This window comes from Microtus oregoni, unplaced genomic scaffold (genome assembly GCF_018167655.1).
Source record: "Microtus oregoni isolate MIOR12 unplaced genomic scaffold, Mior012 000087F_ref0000451, whole genome shotgun sequence".
Classification (NCBI taxonomy): domain Eukaryota; kingdom Metazoa; phylum Chordata; class Mammalia; order Rodentia; family Cricetidae; genus Microtus; species Microtus oregoni.
The window spans coordinates 761125-784977 of record NW_024544554.1 but is presented as its reverse complement, the minus strand read 5'-3'; the positions used below and the strand labels follow the sequence as shown (position 1 = coordinate 784977).

General features: G+C 40.1%; 1 protein-coding gene and 1 pseudogene across 4 annotated transcripts in view; one reads left to right on the top strand and one right to left on the bottom strand.

The window, feature by feature from the left end:
- The window catches only part of LOC121442184 (PTB domain-containing engulfment adapter protein 1), a 229989-nt gene that overhangs the window by 108810 nt on the left and 97326 nt on the right, over positions 1 to 23853 (bottom strand). The gene's annotated exons all lie outside the window — the stretch shown is intronic.
- LOC121442185 lies at positions 22788 to 23163 on the top strand (annotated as a pseudogene).

The window sequence follows — 23853 nt, the reverse complement described above, 5'->3', positions numbered from 1 at the left end:
ACAATTTTAGAAAGAAAGCTATAATAAAGAACAAAAGGAGAAACTGCTACAAAGAACAAATGATTCTTTTGAATGTTGTAAGTTAAAATAAATGAAGATATGTTGTGGATTACAAAAGAAGTCACAAATGCACTAGACATAAAAATAATCTAATGTATAATGTTATTCAAAGACTGCAAAAAACAAAGCATAGAAGCTATAATTATTTTTTAAACTTCATTAAACATGAAAAGATTGAGAAATATATATGTATATATGAATGCATAAGTTAATTTATATTCATACAAAGTCACCAGAATGACAAACAGAAAACATATTCCAGTCACAGCCTAGTAAAATTAAAGTAGGAACAAAAAATTAGAGGTCATGAGAAGCTCTGCAACACAGTGAGGAGTAAAGCTCGGGCTTTACGAGGTACAGAGATGGCTGAAGAAACGGAACCCAAGGCTCTGGTTTTCAATGAGGGAAATAACTTGGAACTCTTAGACAGACCCACTGTTATATAATACATAACTGAGACACATGCTAAGCTCCTCCACCATCACTAAATGCTAGTCTGGGGACTGATGCATTTGGGATTTAATGTGGGACTACATTGTTCCAAAAAGATTCAACTGTCTGTTTTTATAAAGCTGCTTTATCTTTAAAGCTGTTTATTTTTAATGTGTAAACTAGAATCAATATTACTATTTAGCGGGTTCTTTTAGAACAATATACCACTGAAAAGCAGGGTAGAAATATTCTGTAAAATTTTCTGCAACATTTTTTTTTGTTGTTTTTTTTTTTTTTTTTGGTTTTTTGAGACAGGGTTTCTCTGTGGCTTTGGAGCCTGTCCTGGAACTAGCTCTGTAGACCAGGCTGGTCTCGAACTCACAGAGATCTGCCTGCCTCTGCCTCCCGAGTGCTGGGATTAAAGGCGTGCGCCACCATCGCCCGGCAACATTTTGCTCAACTAGTAAAACCTGAAACTTTTCATCCTAGGAACAGTGAATGTATTGGAGACGGGAATGGAAAAGAAGCTAAAACTTAGTTGAGCTGAAACTCTGAGTATACAGAGCTAGAAAATCAATAACTCATCACCTAGGCAACATTTTCCAGAATGGAAGGCAAAGAAATGTCAGCCCAGCGTCCTGAAGGTATACAAAGGATGCACCTCGACTTAGCTCTGGTACAGAACTCCCCCTGGCTTTTCATATCTGCTCACAGGGACAGAATTGCTAGCTCAGCAAAAGTACTTTCCGAAAACAGCGAGGTTTCTCTTTAACATGCACGGGGACTCGAAATTCCTACTTGAAATTAAGTACTAATTAATAACATCTTATCACAATGTTGGGCCATTGGATGCCTCAACTGACGAGGGTGCTTACCATGGAAGCCTGGCAGCCTGAGTCTAATTCCTGTCATCCAGGTAAAGGTGGAAGGAGAGAACCAACTCGACATCATTGTCCTCTGCTCCACACACGTGCCATAGCATGTAAACCCACACGCAGCATGCCTATATACCACAACAATAGCAAGGAATAGAAACTCAAATGATACAATAAACCTTAGCACTTATTATTTATTACAGATCGAAGTGTACAGACTTCCCTTACGTGTACTAACACCCTGGAGTGTTCTGGTTTAAAGAGGAAGTACATCTCCAATTTCTATTGTTAAGTCTCTAGTTTTTCAGAAAGTAAGTCAAATACCAAGTAGAGTAGGGCTGTGTAAGTATAGTCAGAGACTATGGATAAGGTTTACAGTTGAGTTCCAGATAAGGTTCAATTTAACTGTGATTGGAGAAGTTCACAATGCATGTATTTGAGATGTGCATACATGTGCACAGACATCAATCTGTAAAATTAAAATGACAAAAAAAAAATTAGTAAAAGTTTCTACCTCTATGGCAGTTCCCGACGGAAACAACTCAGGGCTGATGATTACATGGAGTGTTTACCTAGTTTGAAAACTTTCTTGAAAGGATATTTCCACACCTTCAAAATTAGAACAGGTATTTATTTTTTCAAAGATTCAATCTTCACCCTTTGGACATGACATTTACTCTAGACAGTAAAGTCTCCCAGGCTGTAAAACAAATGTTCAAAGAGTGTTTACCTAGCTATACCTGATAAGAGCAATAAATGTCTTGTGTACGCTCCTTTCACCTCTCAATTGAATATCATCCATACCTTCATGGGCTCACTTGTGCCTCATGTTCATGAGGGCAAAGCTGCCTGTGAGAGGTCTCCTTCTCCTTCCGTAGGATGGCCAAAGCTCACACACTGATAGAGGTGGAGTAAAGTTATGGTTGATGCCCAGCTTGTTATTGTCAGTTCTCTTCCAAAGCACAGAAATGGTAAGACCCAGAAGGGTATCTCAATAGCATCAGAATTTTGAGCACGCAACCTTGAGTTACCGGTATGCTATCGGTCAGGTGAGACAGGCCGTTGTTATCAATGGTAATTATTCCTTTCCCCTTAATCAACCTTTGGGTAGAGCTTCACATTTTGATAAACAGCTCACTTGATGTGCAACTTATATATCAGAGATTTCCCTATTCAAAATGTGGTTCAATTGTTTTTTTTACAACACCCTACAGAGTATATAGCTCTCACCGTACACTAATTATAGCATATCTTCATTACCTTCAAAGGGCTGCTTCACACCCACCCAAAGAGAGAAAACTTCAGAAAATGATTATTGTGGAGAGTGAAAAGTAGTGGTGGTGGGGGTGGGGGTGGTGGGGGTGGGGGTGGGGGTGGTGGGTGCAAAACATAAATACATCCTATTGGGATCAAAACAGTTGGATATCAAAAAGTGACATGATTCTGGTAAACAGGGCAAGCAGTCAAGAGAATGTGGTTTTGCACATACAGACACCCGAACTCTGACTAATGTTTTATGCTGAGTGACTAGCGATTTTTTTCAACAATGTGAAGGCTTTGGCTTGGCCACGGGATCCAGCATCTCCTTTGTGTAAGAGCGCCACCCACTCCATGCTCATTTCAGAGAAATCCATGCATTGCTAGCAGACCACAGAGAATTTCATTGTCTTGGCAAGTCGACAGAAGAGAAGAGGCCATGGTTACCTTTGAGCAGAACACATGGGAACCATGCTTGTCTTTGGCATGGCCTAGGATAGGAGGTAGGATTCAGGCTCTTGGCAGTCAGCAGAGTTGCTGAATGAACCATCCCTAATTTCCTGTTGGTTTGTGCCTTTTAGCAAGCAAGTAGAATGACCAAACACAAAAAGAAAATAGAAGACGGTACTTTAAAGTAACTCTTCTAAATTTTATTTATTTATTTTTATTTTAGGTGTGAGTGTTTTGTTTGCATGTATAGATTTATACCATATGCAGAGATTTATACCACATGCATGCCTAGTACCCGAAAAGGCCAGAACAGGGTGTTAGATTCCCTGAAACAATAAAAAGCAAAGTCATGAGCTCTCTTCTCTCTTTCACCCACATTAGGCTGAACTGGGGCTAAGTTGTTGGTTGTCTCGAGCAGTAACTGATACAGTCTCCTCCTAACATTCTTGTATGTATGCATGTATGTATGTATGTATGTATGCATGTATGTGTGTATGTATGCATGTATGTGTGTATGTATGTATGTGTATCCTATTAGAATTTTCTAACATACTGCCAACATAGCACTGAATTAAATTATATATGATATGTTCATTTCTGGTCTACTCAGGGATTTAAAGTATGATTACTGTGTGCTTAGTTTATCACAATAAATAAGAAATAACCTCCAATTGTCTATTTAGAAAGGAATTTAACATTAATTATAAGTTCAACATAACAGCAGATGCCAAAAGTTCTAATCATTCTATCATCCTGAAAGTTTACTATTACTGTTTGCATTACTGATAGCTTAAGGTATATGACTAATATTTTCCCATTTTTCTATCTCAGTATGCTGCTTTCAACCATTTTAATTCATCAAAATAATAAATTCACCTTGGAATCTATTCATAGCAATACATGTTAGAAATTAGGTTTATAAAACTATAAAGAGGAATATCAAGAGAACGTCAGCAAGGAATCCGAAATGAATAACTTATGAGGGGTAGGAGGAATCAAAATGTGGGAGGAAATGAAATGTGTGACTTTAGCACAGAACAAAGTGACAGTTTGTGAGGAGGTATCACGGGATACTGACTAGGCATTTGATAATTTTGATTAAATACTTTCTACGATGTTTATACATCCTATTTGACACAGAAGGTACGGAGCGGAATCAGGACCAAACCTGATTGTGATCTCCTTTCTTGCCATTTCTTCTTGGTCGAGTTTAGTTGACCTCTCTAAAGGCCTAAGACTCTCATCTATGGTCTGAGCTGTTGGTCTCCTCTTTCTCAGTAGGGATCGTGTGTTAGCATATGAAGAGTCACACTGGACCCACACTAGAGAATGTTGGAGTATTGCTACAATTGTTGCTGCTGCTTCTTAGGATCTCAGGTCAGATTTTTTTCAAAAGAGGGAGTTTAGAAAATACACTCAAAGAGAATATAAGTAGCAAAGGTCTAGGGAATTTCTTATTTAACGTACTAATTAAGCCAAGTATTTTAGATTGGGCAAATCATTTACACAGTGATGGCACGATCTAATTAAGTGATTTTTAAAAAAGAGGGAGAGAGAGAGAGAGAGAGAGAGAGAGAGAGAGAGAGAGAGAGAAAAGCTCGCTTTGGAAAACACAATGTCCCCACAAAAATTTAACCTCATGCTTTTCTTAAACTATAGTTATCATCTACTTTTTCTTATGAAATGATTAAAAGGAATTTATTTCTAGTACTTCCATTGCTCAATCTATCCAGAACTATTTTCAATGAAAAGTATATGTGTATGCTTATAGCTTATCTCAGGAGAAACTTCACATGAGCAAATGTCTTCATTGGTGAGTCAGTGCAGGCAATGTTGCTCCAAAAATTATCACAATTTTAACAAAAGAAACTCTCACATTAATCTCAAAAGATTGTCCTGGTTGTAGGAATTAGCCACAATTTGCCCACATATTAAATAATTATCCTGTGATATTTTTTGGTAGCTATAAATAAAAGACCATCCCCCCCAAAATGATTTGGGAGTTTTAATTAAATCATCACATTTTTGAGTATGTGTGAATGAAGGATTGTCTTCTGCATTAATGAAGTATTATTGTCTTAGCACGCGGAATCTGAGTTTCAGAATGAACTGAGCGTGTAAACAAAGCCCCCTGTTTTCACAGCACAACCTATGAACCTGCAGAGCATATTTAATATTAAATCTCTAACTTTCCATTCCAGAGAGTCAAATGTCACCCACATCACACAAATTAGCACAGTCTGCACCGGAATGCAGTTGCATACAAAAGACAGGCTAGCATGAATGATCCGCTTACACAAGAGCATGGCTTCTCATTCACTGACACATCTCCAGAAGTTTGTGACAAGCGTTTTCTTTCTACATTTGTGTTCTACATATGACCAAGTAGTACTTCCCCTTGGTTCATCAAATAGCCATAAAACCTAAAGACATGATTGGTTCCCCATATATATTTCAGGATATCTTATAAATACCTTGATCAAGTGGAATAATGTTTTATTCTCTTGCACACTGTCTGGGTCCTACATGGAAAGATGCCCAAGCCTTTGAAACTAGTTACTTGCTTCCTCACAAATCACATTTCAGAGACGCTGCATCAGGTCACCTTTAGGTGCTCAAATTTAACAGTATATTTTACATACACAAGTAGTTATGCTGGACACATGAACTTTAAAAACAACGTATTTTTGTTTGCTTAATTTTGTTTGCGGCTTTTTAAAAGACAATTAAAACTATGCAAAAACAGATATGGAAATATTTAAGAGTGTTTGTCTTCATCATCTGTTATTAAATGAAGTCCATCACTCAGTGCGCAGATATTCCTGCAGACTCTACTGAGTCTAGCTCACTTGCCATTGTGCTATGACTGTTTCCTGGGCCAGTGAAAAATATTCAGATTGTTGTGCTTAAATTCTGTGTCATAGTCTGTTACTGGAAACAGTTATAAAGATTTTGCAAATATCTTCAGTTTCAACTACAATTCCTATGCCAAGATGACCTTACTTGACTTCGCCAGAAGGCAGAAGGCAGCACCTGAGCCATTCAGTGACTCCTGCTATCTTCTGCCTTTAATTCGGTATCAATTCCACTGATTGTTCTTCATTCCACCCAGCATCTCCTTTCCCAAACCATTATCTCACACTTAAACTACTGTTCCATGTCCCTGCCGGCTTTTCTTTCTCTAGCACTGCTTGAAGCACTCAAATAACACCCAACGTGCTTACTGTAAACCTCAAATCTGCTCCAATCCTTCGCTTGTTTCACCTTCTGGTGGCAATCTGCACTAACCGTGGCATCCCCTTCTTTAGAATGCTTCCTTGCCATCTGTCTCATAATCTCTCTTCTGCCCTTACTCAGACTATGCCACAGATACCAGACACAGTCATCTCTTCTCCCGCCAATTTTATACCTCCTCAGAACTCAGAAAGTGATCTTATGTGCCGACAGAGAAAGATGCACAGCTCATCAGGATGGTGAGATGAGAATCCTTTTGAATTTAGGACGGATGTATTTTTAGAAAGAGAAAAGGACACAGAGATGAGGGCAGAAAGCCAAATAGAGACTAAAGACTCACTGTTTCAGAAGGAACACCAGGAGGATCTCGCTAAAGCCCAGAAGGGACAATGGCACTGATGACACCTTGCTTTTGGAGTCTGACTCTGGGCGAACAAATTTTCATTCTCTTAGGCTAATCTACTTTGTGGCTCTTTGTAATAGTAGCCTTGTGTAATTAATATATCACCCACCCTGGCTTCATATGGTAGTAGCTGTTTAACAGGTTTCTCCTCTCTGCCAAACACTAAAGTTGTCTAGAATAAGTACGTATAAATGGGCCACTGTGACGCACGCCTTTAATCTCAGTACTCAGGAGGCAGAGGCAGGTGGATACCTGAGTTTGAAGCCAGCCTGGTCTACCAAGTGAGTTCCAGGACAACCAGAGCTACACAGAGATACCTGTCTTGAAAAACAAGACAAAACAAACGAACAAAAAAAAAATCACCCTCCCCTCAAAAAACACCTAAAAAAGGAAAAAGAACGAAGAAAGCATGTATATAATGTGTGTATGTGTGTGTGTGTATGTGTGTGTCTGTGTGTGTAGTATACTGTATGTGTGTGAAAAAAAAAGAACCAATTAATTTCTCATTACCTATCAATACTTCAGTTTCATTTGGGACAGACACATCTACGACCTGTGCTGGTTTTTCAACTGAGAATCCACCCTCTTCACATGTCTGCAGGTCAGGTGGGCACTGAGGCGTTGTGACCATGGAAACAGTGAACATAGGGCTGGTTCTGATTTAGCTGCATGGCCGACACCTTCAGTACTCACCCCTGTTCTTCAGATCCCGGGGACAATCCAGCTCAGATCAGTTCTGAGAACTGCTTCATCTGCTCACCCTCCAGTCCTCGCAGCAAGCTCATATCCTTTCAGCAAACTGCAGTTTTTGTTTAAATACCCAGAACTAATTTCTGCTCCTTGCAATCTAACTGTAATTATACTGTTCAAATGTAGATGTAATTAGAACATATATCAGACTGCTTATACAAATAGGTGTTTCATCAAAAAACACCCAATCAAGAAGTTTCTAGTTCAGATTAATATGTGTGTGTGTGCATGCGCACACAAGCACATATACAGAGGAGAAACCAATCTCAGATGTAGGTCCCCAAAGGCCACCAACTTTACTTTTTGAGATATAGGCTCTCACTGTGACAGATCTGGGTAGGCTGGCTAGAGAGTGGCCTCCCAGAATTCTGCTGTGTCTGCCGTACCAGAATGGGCATGGTAGGTACTCATCACAGTACCTTCCTTTTTACATGATGTGTGAGGACGGACTCATGTCTGTGAACCCGCACAGCCAGCGCTGGATTGACAGAACTATCTCCCCAGCTCCTACTGCACTGTTCATAAAGGTAAATGGAAGTATGAGAATTTACCTTGAATCTTTTTCTAAGTTTTGAATAAATGAAATGCAAAAAAAAAATTTTAAAGCACTTTGTAAGAAATAACAAATCAATCAAGAGTTTGGTATAAATGATACCAACCTTTAGGCTAAACTAATTACTACTTTATACCATGACCAACATACTGATAAGCAACCAACCACTGGTCGACACATTTCATTATTTCATTCGAATAATTCATAAAGCATTCACTAATTACTATTATATCAATATGCAGACTATTTAAAATTATTAAATAAAAGCCAAAGTTAACATTTCTTTTTGATTTTTTGAAATAGGTTTGCTCTGTAGCTTTGGGGCCTGTCCTGGAACTAGCTCTTGTCGACCAGGCTGGCCTCGAACTCACAGAGATCTGCCTGCCTCTGTCTCCCGAGTGCTGGGATTACTGGGATGTGCCATCACCGCCCAGCTCAAAGTTAACATTTTATGCAGGAAAATGAACATGATTAACACAGGACTGCGTCTTTCACATTTAGTTGCACTAAATGTAAACTTTAAAAGCTCAGGGAGAGCGAAACAGCTTTCTTCATTTTCTTCAAGGCCCGAATGATAGCTTCCGTTTTTAAACATAGGTGCAGGTAAGGCACCTGTGTTTTTGAGCTATGAACATTTTTGGTACAGTGAAATGTCTCCCTAGATGTCCTCTCCAAACAAGAGTACTGAGCCTTGCCTTCTACACAGACGGGCCAGAAGACCTCTCAGGAGAGTTTCAGGGTGACGCCATTCTCTTAGGAGCATCTTCCACCATATTTCTTCCATCCTTTTTTGTTACTTCTCACTGTTTTCTATTAATACATTGCAATCTCAAAAACATCTTTCAAGACTCTGTAATGTAAATCACATGATAGAGACATCTGAATCTAAACTCCCTTACAATCTCAAAACTAAAGCGTTCTCTTTGGAGACGAGACGTCTTCTTTGACTCCTTCTAAACATTTTTACAGAAACTGTGTTTGCTTTAATCCTGCCCTGGAATTTTTCAATGTTCCCCTGTAATGAGTTTGTAATTTCCTTTCTCTGTCCTTGTTTGACACTGAGCTAGTCTTTCGGCATGCTGATTTTATTATGGTTTTGGCCTTTTTTTTTCTTTTCACTCTTTCAGCCAACACTAGTTACAGCAGAAGAATCCACTCTGTAAATGCTCTGTAAGGCCATTGATCCTAGACATCCCAGAGAGAGATAAGACAGAGAAACACCAATGTGGTTATCAGATGGATGGGTGGTTGACAGAAAAGGAATCGGAAGTGAAAAAGGAGCAAAAGGTTACAGAATGTATTTTGAAAGTTTGCATTAATTCTATAGATCTATCGTGGGAAATAGTTTAAACACAGTTTAAATTTTAAAAAGTAAAGATTCATACTATAAGGAGTTCTATTTCCTATTAGTCAATTTTTATTTGGCCAAGGTGTGAGGGGAGACTCGGTGAAGAATGTTAAGAACAGAATTCCTTTATCCAAGGCACGTTTCCAGGACCACAAGCAAAGAAAGTGTAAAGAAAAGCGCAGACGTCATTTAAGAGTCTTTGTGTTACTTTGGCAACCAAAGAGGGAAGAAACCCAGGCAAGTGGGTCTGCACAGGAAATGGTGATAATAACAATGCACAGAATAAATGAAAAATACCAGACAGTAAATGAACGGTTACTAGTACTAAGGGAAGGCCATTCACTTCTCGGCACCTTTCCTCCTTTGATGGCGAATGATTATTCTAATTTGGTAGATAACAAAGATGAATGAAGGATTGAGGTTGTAAAAATAAGAAATATGACCTCTGCCCAGAGATGAAACCTAAGAGTATAGGCAGCTTTCGGGATGGCCTCTGGTGGTCTCTGCTAATGCCTTGAAGTTCAATACAAGCTAGAACTACTAAGTCACATCTACAAGACAGGAGAATAAAGAGATGATGTGTAAGAGTCCTATACAATAGAACAAACTATCACAGTTGCTACTGAGTGACATAAAAAAAAAACTTATTCTCTCATAGTTTTTAAGTCTTAAATCAAGGCATTAGAAAGGCTTCATTTCCTCAGAAAATTAAGGGGAGTTTTGTTCCTTGCCTCTTTAAGGTTTAGGTGGGACTTCCATGGTGATGCTGTTTATACTAAGAAGAAACCAAAAAAACATCCATAACTCTGCATTCTCCTCTGTGTATTTTTAGAGATACACGCCACTGAATTCAGGCTTCATCTCAAACCTGGCCAATCACATCTGTGCATGCGTGCGAAAAATCAAATATGTGTATATGTTTGCAAATACTTAGAGCAAGGACTAGATGTGCCTGTTTGATCCCAAATGCAAATCATTTCAAAGGAGCGCCTCCTCCTTGACTTGGCTACGTAGAAGAGACCACCGCTGTGATTGTCTACCTTTTTCCCTACCTTCCATTGCTTTTCCCAAGGGAAACTGGCCATAAGCTGGGACTATACTCTTGTCCCACAGCAATGAGATGTTATATAGTCACGGTCTGTGTTTTAGATAGATTTGTTATATAGCAACTGAATAGGAAAAATGACCTAAAAATTACTTATGCAAACTGAACAACAATTTTAAGACGATTAAGCCAGAGAAATGGATTCCATTCTGCATATAATTATTATTGATGGAATTATCTGCTACCAAAAAAAAAATTGTGGAGAGTTTGATGTATATTGAAACCGGTATCTTGACTAAGAAATGAAGACCCACTACGTAAGGATTCTACAGTCTTAGAAGACTAAAGAAAAGTACACACTGGCTGATTTGAGAAAGGAATACTTAGGCTGTGGGGCACGGTGCACACAGAAGAGTCTCATTGCAATGGTTAGCAGACACGGCCCGGAGAGTTGATTCTGAATTTCAACAAGGTTAATCACTCCTACGTATGAATTAACCAAGTCCCTTTTCCTTTCAATGAGGCATTACTATGTATAAAGAACACTCTACATCCCTTTACACGAAGGCCCTTATAAGAGATGATTTAAGCTGCTAGGTAAAATCCGATTTCCATTATTGAGATTATTGAAAGTTTCTAGAGCTAAAGGAGGTAGTACCACCTGGAAATCAAATGGTATAAATAAAGTCGTATTAACAGTGTGTTTTATATAAACTGTTTTACCCGTGCCATTTTATGTAAAGAAACTGGAATAATTTTATTAATAAATGAATCCTTAATTATAACAATAATTACAATGAAGCTGAGAAACAGTATAAATGTCCTAACAATGGTCTGAGAATAGCAGTTAAAGGAAGAAAAAATTCTGCAGAGTTCAAAACCAATCTAATTTTACTAACACAAAATCCCACCCTGGGACTACAGCCTTCCTGTCTGTAGCTACCACAAGCATCATCTCTCTTACCTCCGTCACTTGGAAAGTCAATTGTATTCAGTCACAAACCTTGAGACTAATGGCTGAGGCACCTATTTAAAGTATCAAAGTGGACCTGGCTTCCAGGTTCTCCCAGCATCCCTTGCTCAGTCCCTACCTATTACAGGGTCCTCTAGGCTGGCATACCCACCCCTACCCTAAACTTCTCCAGTACAGGGGCTGGGCTGCCCTTCCCAAAGGCTTTCCCCTAGGATCCTACCATTTTCATGACCTGCCCCTTTTCGTGCCTCTACCTGCTTCGCTGCTCATCCCCTCTCTCTCCCTTCTCCCTTGCCTTCCCCTTCTCCCTACTTGGCCCAACTCAGCTTAGTCATGTCCACTCTAGACTCTCCCAGAATGCCTGTCTCTGTCTATGCTCTCCACATCCCTACAATAATCATCATCCTCTGCCATACCTAGGAGCATTCATTTGTATCCTTTTTTATTTCATTTTTCCATTCACCTGGTGAAGAGACCCTAGGAGTGACTTAAATGAGTTCTTTCCCGGAGGAACTCAGCTGCTCCAAACCAAAGCGCTGATCTGATCTGACTCTGCTAAGGTGGATAGAATCCTTAGTTTCTGCTCGCTTTTTCCATCCGCCAAATTTAATTGGAGCATCCACCTGTCTTCAGCCGCTTCTTCCCTCCACCTCATCTAAACAACCATCTTTCCTTTCTCACTCAGTATGTGTCTTCTCTCTGGTTCCTAGAGCCTGCTATGCCTTTTAGGGAGCCTACCATGGGAACATCCTCCTGAGCGGCTCTTCAGGGCCCCAACGCATGGAGTAGTCACTTACTAAGACACTTGCTCACCTCCTTTTGTAGGAAACCTCCCTTTACCAAAGCCTCTCCCAATGCACCTCCTCTGCTGTTTTCTCCTCTACCTGCTCTATTGTCTCTCCCCTTCTTCTGGCTGTCACTAAGGAGATGCCTGCTAGGGCTACCTTTACTACAAATGCAACACGGGTGTGTGAGAGGCTTCTTCTTGCCTTCCTGGGACCCTATCCTGTGGAAAAGGTTGCCTGTCTTCTGTGATTTTGGACATTTCTCAATGGCAATTTTCTCTGTCCATTAAGGGATGCCCTGGCTTGACATTCCTGTTGCCATGACACTTACCCCCTCTGCTTCCTCGTGACCCCTCTCAGTTCCTTCCTGAAACTTCCTCACCTTCCCCTAGCAGCGGCCTCCTAAGTTCCACAGGTTCTCTATGATATCCTAGGTCTCTGAACTTTTCCATACCCGCTTCCTCTTGGAACCACTTGGTCTATCTGCCCTTGTGCCCTTCTGGGCCTGAACACTGCCCAGGAATTTCATTGACTCCCCTCAGGAGCTGACTGCTAAGTCACACAACTTTTTTAAGCCTTTCTGGGCCCCGTTGATCTTGTCCCTGTCTCTCAGTTCCTCCTGAAAGTCCTAAAGGTTTTCTATGCCCTCCTAGCTTCTACAATATTGGAACCCTCTCTTGGTAGGGTTTCTGCTCTTCCTTCTTGTCCTTATGGCTACACTGTGCCCTGTTTCTGAGCTGCTTAAGCCTCCATATGGCAAAGCTGTTGTTTTGGTTTGGTTTTTTTTTTCTTCAAACTTTTCTCCTTGGATTTGATTCCTTTCTCTGACTCAGATTTTCGTAAGGCCTCAATGTCTTACTGAAAATGATTTAGCATCAGTGTTATAATTATAAATATGCTGACCTGCCCTGTCACCTGGGTACCCTGTCCCTTTAAGAGACAAGCTCCGCCCACTCCCAATCTCCCCTTCACACCAAGGCAAGCTGGTCTCCATTCTCTCTCCCTTCTTACTTCCTGTCCTCTTTCTGTCCATTCTTCTAAAGAGGCAGCTCCCTGCCTCCTTCATTCCCCATTTCCCTCCCTCTCTCTTTGTTCCTCTTGTTCTCTGGCTCTCTCTCTCTCTCTCTCTCTCTTTCTCTCTCTCCTCTCCACACTCCTATCTTCCCAATACCCACCAAATAAACTCTCCACACTCAAGCTCTGTCTGCATGGCATATCTGTCTGTCTCCCACCCACTGCTGTCTCCCAGTTGCTATGGTACCTGCTGGGGTCACCCACTCCATAAATCATAACAATAACTATAGCTTGATGGCCAAAGAGGGTTGACGCACGTTCCAAATTCTCTGATTGCACCAACTTCTGCCACTGCACAAGCAAATGATACCTTATCTCTAAGGTTTTACCACTTTCAACTCTGAGAAATTTCATCTCTATGATTTCTTTATGCTCTGCTCTCAAAAAATCAACTGAGACTGCTGTGTGAATAGTCTTTCCCTCAGGATTTGAAAACTCACTGGGTGTGGCTAAAGAGTCTGTAAAATCTGTAAAAAAAAAAAATGTGACTTAAAACTTTTAACAAAAAGCTTAGAGTTAAAACTTATACCTAGGAATTTTAATTTGCTACAATATCCTATACTTGAGATTCATTTGGTTTAGAGTAAACTATATATACAACTTGGACTCCACTCTTGTTTTTACAAAAAGATCTACTAGGAAAACATGCTTTGAACAGACCCACCTGACTTACCACCTTCTTGGCTGATTATCTCATCAAGATAGAAGCAACCACATCACTGGCAGCTACCTTTACTAAGGTTAAAGAAAACAAGCCGTGTGATTTCACCATTTTATGATACCCACATGTCTGTCATAAAGCAACAATCATAAAACCTTTCAGTCTTACTGATCTCTCGGTTTCTCACTGTATCTCTTCTTAGACTAAGGAAATACTAAGAAGTCTCCAGGATGTGTTGGATTGGTATGGGTTTTTGAGTGATGATAAAAATTGAAGGTTATAAAGATTTACTCAGATTAATAAACAATGACTTAAGATATAGGTCTAACTGTTTATATCTTTGCTACCTGTTCAACACTAAGCTTTTAGAAAATTTAGATATGTAACAATCTGTGTGAAAAACAAAGTATATTTCATAATCAAGATTTATAAATTCCTGGGGTCTACTGAGGTTCATGGTAGTATCTATCTAGATCCATTGTTTTTGATCACTTTGTTAAGTTTTAGCTATTTGAATAATCTAAGTTATACCAAAACAAAAAACCCTGATATCCTAAAGTGGTGCATTATGATTAAAAGCTTCATTTTGATATTAAAAGAGCTTCAGTTTAAAATTGTTATTTTCTTAAGGCTAACTAACAGGGATACAAATGTAAAGTCCTAATCTTAAAAAAAAAACCCTACTAACTTATTGTAAACTATTAAAGATAACTAAGGCATGCAAGTTGCTAGCCAGTCACCTTATAAATGATCAGATTCTTTAATTGTGCTCATAACTATAGCTGTAGTAATGCTACATACTAATGTACTTAATTACAGAAGTAAGATTTATTTAGCCTTCTATATAAATTTTCAAGGTTACACCTAATAAGTATGTAGAAACAAAGTTTGTTTAGTTTAGAAGTACTTAATAGATAATGTTCCTCAATACTTTTCAGAGATCTGCTGACTATGGCAGTTAAAATGTTTAATGGAAAAACCTTACTGTAACAGAGACCCCAGCGCCTAGAGGTGACCCCAAGATTTCCAAAGAAGATGCTGGGGCACAGAAGGACTTCGCCTGGATCTTGGTTTAAGTGTGACAAGCCAACCACTGGGTGAAAAACTGACCTTTGACTTGCTCACCACCAGGATCCTGTCCAAACTGTGCACTATTGGGAGATATTACATTAACTAAATAAAAATATGCTGTATTTCTTTATGTTGTAGAACATTACTTTAACTATGTACAGACGTTTTACTTTAGTTTATGCTCCATTTGTTTAACTAGATAAGCATGTGTTGCTACTTTACTTTGCCTGACTAAGGCACCTGATTGGTCTAATAAAAAGCTGAGTGGCCAATAGTGAGGCAGTAAAGAGATAGGCAGGGCTGGCAAGGAGAGAGTAAGTAGAATGAGAAATCTAGGCTTGAGAGAAAAAGGGAGAATGAGAGGGAGATGCCTTGGGTCAGCAATCCAGCCAGGTAGACTGAGAGGAAGCAAGAAAATAGGAGGTCCAGAACGAAAGAAAGGCAAAAAGCCCGGAGGCTAAATGTAGATGAAGAGAAACAGGTTAAAATGAGTTAAAATAGGTAGGAGGACAAGCCAAACTAAGGCCAAACATTCATAACTAAGAATAAGTCTCTGTCTCTATGTCATCATTTGGGGCTGGTAGTTCCGAGAATGCCTGCTACAGTAGGCAAGCACCCCCCAGTTTGCCTAAGACATGGTAGGCTGGTCCTCAGAATTTCTCCTCCATGAGAAAGTCTGTCAGATCTCCTGGGCCTGCAAGGAGAAGACTGATGCTTTCCTGTGACCTCTGCCTACAATGAAATCAAACTTTCCACCGAGGACCCTGGGGTGATTATCCAGATAGCTGGCAAATCTCCGTCATTTTTAATAGAGTAGGGAGCTGCTTGGTCTGCGCTTCCTGCTTACTAAGGTGAAATTTAGCCTTCTCAGATCTCTGATGGCATTGACAACTGGGCTATGTTAGCTTTGTCAGTTTAAGGGCAGAAATCAAGATTTCAGCTGACAGCTCAGTTCTATTCATATGTAAAACCGGCCTCAAGCCTCATTTTTCTAGAGCTGGTAGGTCTCCCTAAAGGACTAAGAAGTGATTTAAGGTAAATAAAAAATGAAAAGTGCTTCAGATTTATTTTCCTTGCTATGCTATTGTTATACTAAGATTTCAAAAGTTCGGAATTTTAACAATCAGTGGGCTTCTGATAAGCCATTAATCTAGTTCTGGTAAGCACTGATAATATTAGCATGCAAAAACTTAAAACTTTAAATTTCCTCTGGATGGTTGCCTTCTATGTATAGACAGAAAAATGCTTCTCACTATGCTGAAAACATCTCTGTTTAATCTATATATCCCATGCTCTGGGAAATGTGGTAATGCTTTTAACCCAGAATCATTTTTTGGGTACCCATGACTCAAAGGTGTGATTCTGCTCCCTTTTCTACAATGTAGATTTCACTCCAGAGTACAAACAGCGGTGGTGCTAAGGAATCTAAACCTTTTATCTCTTTTTATAAACTTAAAATTTTCTTGTAAGCTTCAGACAATAGACTTGAATCCACAAGTCAAATGGACTTCAGATAAAATTCTCCTGTCAATCAACAGCCTGTTTCCCCACCTACTGCCTATTCTTGGGGGTGGGCTCTCTATCTCTCTCCCTCTCCCTTTTCTTAAGACTCCCCTCCCCCAACTATCAGGGCCATGACCCTAAAAGTTTCAAATGTACACCTAAGAAAAAAATTTTCCCCTAAACTCCTTAACATTACCGTCTCCCTCTAGTATATCTGTTCCAGCAAATTTCAAATAAACCACAGATGCTCGAACAACCTGCCAGTTCCAGGGTTCCCCTGAGAAGCTGCATCCTAGCCAACTTCAAATGGGCTAGCTCCAGGTGGTCCAGGCTCACACTCTGCTCCAATGCCACCTCACATCTCTGGCCCTCGATGGTACTGAAGAGCCTGGACAGGGAGTGAAAAGGTCTGCCTCCAGACTCGGAGGGCAGCATTCTGGTTTTCTTGGGTTCTCAACAACTACATTTCAATGCCAACAAGAAGTAGCAAGAGAAGGCTGCATCGCTCCTTAGCATTTATTATCAACAAAATGTCTGGGATGCTAAGTCTCAAACCTTGGGACAAATAGGTGAGGTGCCTATTTAACATTTCAAGCTGGACCTGGCCAACAGGTTCTCCTAGTATCCCTAATTTTCTACCTGTTACAGGGTCCTCCTGGCAGGCATATCCCACCTCTATCCCAAATTTCTTCAGCCCAGGATCTGGCTGTCTTTCCCCAAGATGCTCTTACCTATATAATCCGACCTTTTTGGTTACCTACCCCTTTTTGTGCCTTTGCCTTCTTTGCCCTCATCCGCTTCTTTCCTCTCTCCTTTTCCCCCTCAGTCTCCTCGCATAGCTCAGCTCAGCCTGGTCATGTCTACTTTGGACGTTCCCAGATGTCCCTGTCTCTTCCTATGCTCCTATAATAAAATATTTCCTCCACTATGCCTAGGGGCAGTCAGGTCCTTTTTTATATATGTATAATTTTTTTCATTCAAACTGTTCATATTTTTAAATTTTACTTTAACTTCTCTTACTGAAAATAAAGAATCCAATATGTCTGATTTTCATTCTCGCAAAATTGACAAACATTGTCTTGAAGAAAAGAGGGTCTGCTTTTGGTCCTCGCCACCCAGCTAGCTTACACCCGAAAGAATCACATGGAAACTATATTAATTAAAACACTGCTTGGCCATTAGTTCTAGTTAATGTGGCTAACTCTCGCATATTAGTTTAACCCATTTCTATTCTAATCTATGTTCACCACGAGGTCGTGGCTTACTGGGAAAGATTTAGCATGTCTGACCTGGCATCTCCATGGCGGCGCTCTCTCTCTGCTTTCTTCCTCCCAGAATTTAGTTCTGTCTTCTCTGCCTACCTAAGTTTTGCCCTATCAGGCCAAGCAGTTTTTTTTTTTTAATTAACCAATGAAAGCAATGTAAATGCAGAAGAACCTCCTATACCAACATTGATTTGAGAGTAACCTGAAATCTAGGTTTGCTAGTTTTATGTCTACTTGACACAGGCTGTAATCATCCAAAAGGAGGGTATTTCAACCGAGACTATGCCTCCAGGAGATCTGGCTACAGGCAAGCCTGTAGAATATTTTCTCAATTAATGATTGATGGGAAAGGACTGAGCCCATAATGGGTGGGACCATCCCTGGGCCGGTGGTCCTGGGTTAATGAGAAAGCAGGCTGAGCAACCCATGAAGACTAAACCAGTAAACTGTAGGACTTCATGCCTTCTGTTTCAACTCCTGCCTCCGGGTTCCTGCCCAGTTTGAGTTCCTGCTTTGACTTCCCTCAGTATCATGATTAGGAATATGCAAGCCACATTACACCTTCCTCTCCAAGTTGCTTGGGCCATGGTGATTCAGTAGCAATAATAACCTTAAGGCAGAAATTGGCACCAGGATCACTGGGTATGGCAGTGACAGACCTGACTGTGTTTCAGGGAGGACTGTGGGAGGACTTTGGAACGTGGACTGGAAAGACCTTTGTCTTTTCCAAGCTTGGTGGGCTGTCAGGACAACTCGAAAGATTAGATAATAAGGCTGGGAGTTGCTGGAGGCCTGGCTTGGGGAGTTTCAAAAGAAAGCAAAGACTCTTATCAGGGCTGTCTGATATTTTGAACTAAGCATCTGCGGTTCTGGTCAGCTAGGGCTAAAGAATCAGCTGGGAATAACAATAGAGAAGCATTACTCAATAAAAGCTTTCTTCACTGGGGCAACTGACGCCTCTTAGCTGGAGATACAAAGTCAGCAGTGATTGAAGAGACAGGACCAATGAAGGGAAACCCGAGAAGGGTTTCCCCAGGGTCAGCACACCCTGTGTTCCAGAGGTGACCAATGAGCGGCCACTCACTGGCAGGTGAACTTGGTAGAGTAAGAATCACCCGGGTGGTGCTAGTTTTGTAGGCATGCAGTCATAGAGAGCAGACGAGGTTTGGAACTATGTCGGGTCCTGAAGAAAACCCAGGAGAAGATATTGGTGAAGTACAGTTGAATTGCAGCAGTAGACACTAGCATTTTGAAGATGCCAGTCCAACGGGAAGCTGCCCAGAACAACAGCGGCAGTGGAGTGCAGCTGGCTTGAGCATAGGAGACAATCTATATAGGCTACAGAAAAGTGGAAGCACTGACCCAGGCTTTTGAGAGAGCCCATAAATCAAGAGTGAATCTTAGTCATTGGACGCTGTGGTATATATACTTCTGGGATTTGTATTATTTTGATTTGATTTTGACTGTGTTCTGGTTCTCCTCTCTTGGAATGAGAAAATATTTAATTTCTTTTGGTGTTACAGAAACCAAAAATAGAGAGAATTTGAACTTGTTAAACAGACTGTATTTTTTTTTATTGATTTTTGTTGAGCTCTACATTTTTCTCTGCTTTTCTCCCTGCCTCTCCCCTCCCCTTCAACCCTCTCCCAAGGTCCCCATGCTCCCAATTTACTTAGGAAATCTTGATTTTTTTTTCTACTACCCTTGTAGATTAGATCTATGTATGTTTCTCTTAGGGTCCTCATTGTTGAACAGACTGTATTTTTAAGAGATGTTTTGAGTATTTTAAAGAGACGTGGAACTCAAGAGTTTGAATTTTAAAAGAGAGACTTACTTTCATAAGTTGAACTGTTTTATATTGTAATGTTAATAATCTTGGGGGTGAACAGAAAGGAAACATTATAGCCTAACCGTTGTAAGCCTCTTGATAGACACAAGTGATCAGGCCCTGACCCCAGACTACTCTAATCACCATAAGGGCCATTTCCAGATCCTTGAGACTTAGGGGGTCAAGCTCTGCCCTACAAAAAAAAAAAAAAAAAAGCCCAAGGTCAGTCCAAAAAACCTCACCAATCCCTGAGCTTACTCCAAAATCAGGCTTCAGAATCCCACCAATTCCTTAGCTTGCCTAAAAATGAAGCAACAGAATACTACCAATCCCAAGCCATCCTGGAAAGCTCTGCTCCCCCAAGAAACCCTATATAAAATGTGCCTTCTACTCAGTTGGCTGCTACTTCTCTCCTGACCAGAAGCAACCACCCTCTTGTGTCTCTCCCAATCAAACTCTTGTGTGAGGTTTGCTGTGTGGTATGACTTTAGGGTATTCCTTGACTCTAGACCACCAGGATACCTTTCCCCTCAGAGCTGTAACACTTACAACAGCCATGTGATGTGGTTTGTGTGTCAAGTTGACAAGGAGTCTACTGTACTGCTAATTTTATGCCAACTTGACACTAACTATAGCCATCCATTTAAGAGGAGGGAGCATCTATTGAGAAAATTCCTCCAAAGTATCCAATTATAGACAAACCTGCAGGGCATTTTTGTTTTTTTGAGACAGAGTTTCTCTGTAGCTTACAATGCTGTCCTGGAACTAGCTCTTGTAGACCAGGCTGGCCTCAAACTCACAGAGATCCTCCTGCCTCTGTCTTCTGAGTGCTGGGATTAAAGATGTGCGCCACCACCACCCGGCTAAGGGCATATTTTTTAATTTACTGATTGATATGATCCCAACCCATTATGGGTGGTACCACCCTGGAATGGGCTCTCCCTGACAAGAGCAAGCAATCAAAGCTGAGAGCTCCTCTCAAACACACCAAGCAGCAAAGCAAGCTTTCAACTGAAGCACCTGAAAAGGCACTCTCCATCATGCTGTGCTCCCTGCAGGCTGAGATGTGTGCTCCAGGTTCCCAGATTCCTGCGCTGTCACCCATGTTGGAGTAGGCTTTGGTGATATATCTGTGTCTGATGTTCCTATCAATAACTCGTCATCCATACTCCTGTGAGTAACTGCATTAAAACTCCTGGTTCACCAAGTTGGACTTAGGTGATATTCATGTTTTGGTCTTTGCAGTAAAGAGATGTGCATGTTGCATCTCCCCAGGAAAAGGTTTGTCACACAACACATGCATGCTTCATATACTATAAGTTCTCAGAATGATAAGTGTATCTTCGTTGCTTTATTTCTTTCTTCCCTAGAGCACTGAGTCTTTGGTGCATGGTAAATACCAAATCTTCAGCTGATAGTTGTGATGTTAACATTACATGTAATGTTTAAAATTACTATGCTTGACAAACCAAGAAGCAAGAAAAAAATGTCTCTAATATGTAAGACCCTAGCTTTTACAGGCGGTACCCAAGCAGCCCACTTCCTTTTATTCCCCAGACATTGCAAACTATTCTTCAACTGACTGATCTTGGAAAATTTGCTGTTCTTTCAAGATAGTAGATCACAAGACCAACTGCTCATTCTGCTTTGGAATTCAAACTTGCTTACTCTGTTCAAAAAGGCAACTACAAGACCCAAAATTGTAACTTTATGGGGTTTGCCTTTATAAGCCCTGGGCTGATATGGCAAGGTGCTACATCTTTGTGGCACTCTTAGGTACAGACCTGGCACCAGTATTTAAATAAAAAGCTTCTTCTTTTTGAAACATATTCATTGTCACAGTGAATCTCTGACCCCAGACTTTTAACCAGAGTGACTATCATGAAAAGTACCTTGCCCCTTCTGTTTTTGTCCTCATGGAGACTGTTTTTTCTTACATCGTATAAAGCATATTTAGTTTCTAGATTATAATTGTTAAAGCTACGGCAGACACCCTATTCCCCCTGTAGTGGTCCCTCTCTACGTTATGAAATTCAAATGCTCAAATGCACAGATCCAAACAGCAGAAGGTAATTCCCACTGCTCGTCTCCTTCCATCCTGTCTCCAATTTCCTGCACATCCCCTGGCTTTCCCTGCTCCACCACTGTGCCAAGCTGAATCTCCATTCATTTCATGTCCAGCAGCACAAATCAACTTCATTTGGTCAAGAAGCATTCCTCAAAACCTGACTCTCAATTGTCTTTGTCTTTTACACCTTTGCTCGCACTGACTAGCTATCTCCTTTCTATAGAAAATTTGATGGAATGTGTCCAATAATTTGGCGCTGCATCTCAACAAAAGTTAGACATGTTTTTCTGCCCCTACTCGTCATCATTCCCATTGCATAAAAGCATCGTGGTGGTAAGAGTTAATGTGTTACTGTTCTCAATAAACAGCTGTCAAAAAAAAATACTTCTTACCAATAAATGGTGCTTTTTAAATGGTATAGAAACCTTTGGTGTGTGTAATAGTCACTGATCTTTTAGAGTTGTTTAAATAAAGAAATGTATTAGCTTTACAAATGTAAGAAAAGCTACAGTCTGCAATCAAAATTCATGATCATAATTGATTATTTTTTCATTCTAAGCTAGGTTTTGTTAGAAAAATTACTTGAATAGCAAAACAGAAATAACTGGAAAATTTTCAGAACTAATCAAAACTTTATCTCATTAACCATCATCTGCAGATAAATTTAAGAATAAGAATTAAAAAGATGTTAAAACATCATTATCATAACAGCGATAGAATTTTAGTGATATGTAGATCGATCTATTTACAAAGATAAATATGTACATAAAAGAACTGTTTTCATAAAGCAATAAAAAACAAGAAGTATACAGAGATGTTCGTTCTCCCCTCTTTTATTCTATATAGTATTAGAAATGTTAGCTGTAGCAATTAGACAGGAGAAGACATAAAAGGGATAACAATAGGAATAAGTAAGTCATCCAATTTGCAGCTAACATGATTCTTTACTTAAAGTGACATGAGTCCACTAGAGTGTAGCAATAAGTCTACTACTACAAAACTCTTAGACATAATAAACCTAATATTGAAGTATAAAAATCAAAAATAGCTTTCATTTATACTAACAGTCTACAAGAAAGAGATTAGGAAAAATATCCCATTCAAAACTACTTCCCCCAGGTCTTTCTTTTCAACACAGCACTGAGAGGGTTGCAGACGCCAACATGCAGATCTTTGTGAAGACCCTGACAGGCAAGACCATCACTCTTGAGGTCGAGCCCAGTGACACCATCGAGAATGTCAAGGCCAAGATCCAAGACAAGGAAGGCATCCCACCTGACCATCAGAGGCTGATATTTGCCGGCGAGTAGCTGGAGGATGGCGGAACCCCGTCCGACTACAACATCCAGAAAGAGTCCACTTTGCACCTGATGCTTTTTCTGCGTGGTGGCATCATCGAGCCGGCCCTTTGTCAGCATGCCCAGAAGTACAATTATGACAAGATGATCTGCCGCAAGTGCTACGCACACTTGCAACTGACGTAAGAAGAAGTGCAGTAAACCTGCGCCCCAAGAAGAAGGTCAAATAAAGCTGAGGCCATAACTGGCCCATGACCCTGGGACCAAATAAAGTCCCCTTTCATCGACTGGAGCAGAAAAAAAAAAAAACACTACTCCCCCAATATTAAGTATTTAGGAAAATAATCAACCAAAGGAGTTTTAAAAAGCCTCTACAATGAATATTATAGATGTTGAAAAAGGACATTGCAGAAGATAATAACCAATGGAAAAATATTCCATGTTTCTATACAGGCAGAAATAATATTATGAAAATGGCTATCCCACCAAAATTAAAGTACAGAGTCAATGCATTGTCTTTCAAATTTTTCATGGCATATTTCACATGTTTAGATAAAAAAATAGAAGAATTCATATGGAATGGCGAAAGATCATGAACAGCTAAAGCAATCCTAAGGAGAAAGAACAATACTGGAAGCATTCTGGTACCTGCTCTCAAATTACACTGCAGTGATAGAGACAACCTGGTATCATCACCAGGATAAACAGGTACATTGATTGACTAGAATAGAGGTCCTGGAAATAGAACAGCAAAGCTAAGACCACTGCATTTCAACAAAGGAGGCAAAAACATCATTCGGAAAGAAAGAACCTATTCAGCAAATGATACTGGCAATACTAGATCTCTGCTTGCAAAGGATGAAAGTATACTTATATGTTTACCTTGTACAAAAATCAGTTCAAAATGAAATAAAGGGCCT